Source organism: Anomaloglossus baeobatrachus, unplaced genomic scaffold, assembly GCF_048569485.1.
Source record: "Anomaloglossus baeobatrachus isolate aAnoBae1 unplaced genomic scaffold, aAnoBae1.hap1 Scaffold_78, whole genome shotgun sequence".
NCBI classification, from domain to species: domain Eukaryota; kingdom Metazoa; phylum Chordata; class Amphibia; order Anura; family Aromobatidae; genus Anomaloglossus; species Anomaloglossus baeobatrachus.
The window spans coordinates 800,858-806,437 of record NW_027445162.1 but is presented as its reverse complement, the minus strand read 5'-3'; positions in this window follow the sequence as shown (position 1 = coordinate 806,437).

Genomic DNA, 5,580 nt, shown 5'->3' with positions numbered 1-5,580 from the left:
AAATAAGTAGAAATCCACTAAAAGTTTTGTTTGGTTATCTTGCAATCCCGAGATAATCGTCTCCATGCTCCAAATCCATTTTAAAGCCATTTTTAAGGCATTTCGCGCATACATGAAATGAACACATTTTTCTCCAAAACTATAACAGATGCAAGCTTGTCCTGTTTGGTGGAGATGATATTTAATAAAATAAGTAGAAATCCACTAAAAGTTTTGTTTGGTTATCTTGCAATCCCGAGATAATCGTCTCCATGCTCCAAATCCATTTTAAAGCCATTTTTAAGGCATTTCGCGCATACATGAAATGAACACATTTTTCTCCAAAACTATAACAGATGCAAGCTTGTCCTGTTTGGTGGAGATGATATTTAATAAAATAAGTAGAAATCCACTAAAAGTTTTGTTTGGTTATCTTGCAATCCCGAGATAATCGTCTCCATGCTCCAAATCCATTTTAAAGCCATTTTTAAGGCATTTCGCGCATACATGAAATGAACACATTTTTCTCCAAAACTATAACAGATGCAAGCTTGTCCTGTTTGGTGGAGATGATATTTAATAAAATAAGTAGAAATCCACTAAAAGTTTTGTTTGGTTATCTTGCAATCCCGAGATAATCGTCTCCATGCTCCAAATCCATTTTAAAGCCATTTTTAAGGCATTTCGCGCATACATGAAATGAACACATTTTTCTCCAAAACTATAACAGATGCAAGCTTGTCCTGTTTGGTGGAGATGATATTTAATAAAATAAGTAGAAATCCACTAAAAGTTTTGTTTGGTTATCTTGCAATCCCGAGATAATCGTCTCCATGCTCCAAATCCATTTTAAAGCCATTTTTAAGGCATTTCGCGCATACATGAAATGAACACATTTTTCTCCAAAACTATAACAGATGCAAGCTTGTCCTGTTTGGTGGAGATGATATTTAATAAAATAAGTAGAAATCCACTAAAAGTTTTGTTTGGTTATCTTGCAATCCCGAGATAATCGTCTCCATGCTCCAAATCCATTTTAAAGCCATTTTTAAGGCATTTCGCGCATACATGAAATGAACACATTTTTCTCCAAAACTATAACAGATGCAAGCTTGTCCTGTTTGGTGGAGATGATATTTAATAAAATAAGTAGAAATCCACTAAAAGTTTTGTTTGGTTATCTTGCAATCCCGAGATAATCGTCTCCATGCTCCAAATCCATTTTAAAGCCATTTTTAAGGCATTTCGCGCATACATGAAATGAACACATTTTTCTCCAAAACTATAACAGATGCAAGCTTGTCCTGTTTGGTGGAGATGATATTTAATAAAATAAGTAGAAATCCACTAAAAGTTTTGTTTGGTTATCTTGCAATCCCGAGATAATCGTCTCCATGCTCCAAATCCATTTTAAAGCCATTTTTAAGGCATTTCGCGCATACATGAAATGAACACATTTTTCTCCAAAACTATAACAGATGCAAGCTTGTCCTGTTTGGTGGAGATGATATTTAATAAAATAAGTAGAAATCCACTAAAAGTTTTGTTTGGTTATCTTGCAATCCCGAGATAATCGTCTCCATGCTCCAAATCCATTTTAAAGCCATTTTTAAGGCATTTCGCGCATACATGAAATGAACACATTTTTCTCCAAAACTATAACAGATGCAAGCTTGTCCTGTTTGGTGGAGATGATATTTAATAAAATAAGTAGAAATCCACTAAAAGTTTTGTTTGGTTATCTTGCAATCCCGAGATAATCGTCTCCATGCTCCAAATCCATTTTAAAGCCATTTTTAAGGCATTTCGCGCATACATGAAATGAACACATTTTTCTCCAAAACTATAACAGATGCAAGCTTGTCCTGTTTGGTGGAGATGATATTTAATAAAATAAGTAGAAATCCACTAAAAGTTTTGTTTGGTTATCTTGCAATCCCGAGATAATCGTCTCCATGCTCCAAATCCATTTTAAAGCCATTTTTAAGGCATTTCGCGCATACATGAAATGAACACATTTTTCTCCAAAACTATAACAGATGCAAGCTTGTCCTGTTTGGTGGAGATGATATTTAATAAAATAAGTAGAAATCCACTAAAAGTTTTGTTTGGTTATCTTGCAATCCCGAGATAATCGTCTCCATGCTCCAAATCCATTTTAAAGCCATTTTTAAGGCATTTCGCGCATACATGAAATGAACACATTTTTCTCCAAAACTATAACAGATGCAAGCTTGTCCTGTTTGGTGGAGATGATATTTAATAAAATAAGTAGAAATCCACTAAAAGTTTTGTTTGGTTATCTTGCAATCCCGAGATAATCGTCTCCATGCTCCAAATCCATTTTAAAGCCATTTTTAAGGCATTTCGCGCATACATGAAATGAACACATTTTTCTCCAAAACTATAACAGATGCAAGCTTGTCCTGTTTGGTGGAGATGATATTTAATAAAATAAGTAGAAATCCACTAAAAGTTTTGTTTGGTTATCTTGCAATCCCGAGATAATCGTCTCCATGCTCCAAATCCATTTTAAAGCCATTTTTAAGGCATTTCGCGCATACATGAAATGAACACATTTTTCTCCAAAACTATAACAGATGCAAGCTTGTCCTGTTTGGTGGAGATGATATTTAATAAAATAAGTAGAAATCCACTAAAAGTTTTGTTTGGTTATCTTGCAATCCCGAGATAATCGTCTCCATGCTCCAAATCCATTTTAAAGCCATTTTTAAGGCATTTCGCGCATACATGAAATGAACACATTTTTCTCCAAAACTATAACAGATGCAAGCTTGTCCTGTTTGGTGGAGATGATATTTAATAAAATAAGTAGAAATCCACTAAAAGTTTTGTTTGGTTATCTTGCAATCCCGAGATAATCGTCTCCATGCTCCAAATCCATTTTAAAGCCATTTTTAAGGCATTTCGCGCATACATGAAATGAACACATTTTTCTCCAAAACTATAACAGATGCAAGCTTGTCCTGTTTGGTGGAGATGATATTTAATAAAATAAGTAGAAATCCACTAAAAGTTTTGTTTGGTTATCTTGCAATCCCGAGATAATCGTCTCCATGCTCCAAATCCATTTTAAAGCCATTTTTAAGGCATTTCGCGCATACATGAAATGAACACATTTTTCTCCAAAACTATAACAGATGCAAGCTTGTCCTGTTTGGTGGAGATGATATTTAATAAAATAAGTAGAAATCCACTAAAAGTTTTGTTTGGTTATCTTGCAATCCCGAGATAATCGTCTCCATGCTCCAAATCCATTTTAAAGCCATTTTTAAGGCATTTCGCGCATACATGAAATGAACACATTTTTCTCCAAAACTATAACAGATGCAAGCTTGTCCTGTTTGGTGGAGATGATATTTAATAAAATAAGTAGAAATCCACTAAAAGTTTTGTTTGGTTATCTTGCAATCCCGAGATAATCGTCTCCATGCTCCAAATCCATTTTAAAGCCATTTTTAAGGCATTTCGCGCATACATGAAATGAACACATTTTTCTCCAAAACTATAACAGATGCAAGCTTGTCCTGTTTGGTGGAGATGATATTTAATAAAATAAGTAGAAATCCACTAAAAGTTTTGTTTGGTTATCTTGCAATCCCGAGATAATCGTCTCCATGCTCCAAATCCATTTTAAAGCCATTTTTAAGGCATTTCGCGCATACATGAAATGAACACATTTTTCTCCAAAACTATAACAGATGCAAGCTTGTCCTGTTTGGTGGAGATGATATTTAATAAAATAAGTAGAAATCCACTAAAAGTTTTGTTTGGTTATCTTGCAATCCCGAGATAATCGTCTCCATGCTCCAAATCCATTTTAAAGCCATTTTTAAGGCATTTCGCGCATACATGAAATGAACACATTTTTCTCCAAAACTATAACAGATGCAAGCTTGTCCTGTTTGGTGGAGATGATATTTAATAAAATAAGTAGAAATCCACTAAAAGTTTTGTTTGGTTATCTTGCAATCCCGAGATAATCGTCTCCATGCTCCAAATCCATTTTAAAGCCATTTTTAAGGCATTTCGCGCATACATGAAATGAACACATTTTTCTCCAAAACTATAACAGATGCAAGCTTGTCCTGTTTGGTGGAGATGATATTTAATAAAATAAGTAGAAATCCACTAAAAGTTTTGTTTGGTTATCTTGCAATCCCGAGATAATCGTCTCCATGCTCCAAATCCATTTTAAAGCCATTTTTAAGGCATTTCGCGCATACATGAAATGAACACATTTTTCTCCAAAACTATAACAGATGCAAGCTTGTCCTGTTTGGTGGAGATGATATTTAATAAAATAAGTAGAAATCCACTAAAAGTTTTGTTTGGTTATCTTGCAATCCCGAGATAATCGTCTCCATGCTCCAAATCCATTTTAAAGCCATTTTTAAGGCATTTCGCGCATACATGAAATGAACACATTTTTCTCCAAAACTATAACAGATGCAAGCTTGTCCTGTTTGGTGGAGATGATATTTAATAAAATAAGTAGAAATCCACTAAAAGTTTTGTTTGGTTATCTTGCAATCCCGAGATAATCGTCTCCATGCTCCAAATCCATTTTAAAGCCATTTTTAAGGCATTTCGCGCATACATGAAATGAACACATTTTTCTCCAAAACTATAACAGATGCAAGCTTGTCCTGTTTGGTGGAGATGATATTTAATAAAATAAGTAGAAATCCACTAAAAGTTTTGTTTGGTTATCTTGCAATCCCGAGATAATCGTCTCCATGCTCCAAATCCATTTTAAAGCCATTTTTAAGGCATTTCGCGCATACATGAAATGAACACATTTTTCTCCAAAACTATAACAGATGCAAGCTTGTCCTGTTTGGTGGAGATGATATTTAATAAAATAAGTAGAAATCCACTAAAAGTTTTGTTTGGTTATCTTGCAATCCCGAGATAATCGTCTCCATGCTCCAAATCCATTTTAAAGCCATTTTTAAGGCATTTCGCGCATACATGAAATGAACACATTTTTCTCCAAAACTATAACAGATGCAAGCTTGTCCTGTTTGGTGGAGATGATATTTAATAAAATAAGTAGAAATCCACTAAAAGTTTTGTTTGGTTATCTTGCAATCCCGAGATAATCGTCTCCATGCTCCAAATCCATTTTAAAGCCATTTTTAAGGCATTTCGCGCATACATGAAATGAACACATTTTTCTCCAAAACTATAACAGATGCAAGCTTGTCCTGTTTGGTGGAGATGATATTTAATAAAATAAGTAGAAATCCACTAAAAGTTTTGTTTGGTTATCTTGCAATCCCGAGATAATCGTCTCCATGCTCCAAATCCATTTTAAAGCCATTTTTAAGGCATTTCGCGCATACATGAAATGAACACATTTTTCTCCAAAACTATAACAGATGCAAGCTTGTCCTGTTTGGTGGAGATGATATTTAATAAAATAAGTAGAAATCCACTAAAAGTTTTGTTTGGTTATCTTGCAATCCCGAGATAATCGTCTCCATGCTCCAAATCCATTTTAAAGCCATTTTTAAGGCATTTCGCGCATACATGAAATGAACACATTTTTCTCCAAAACTATAACAGATGCAAGCT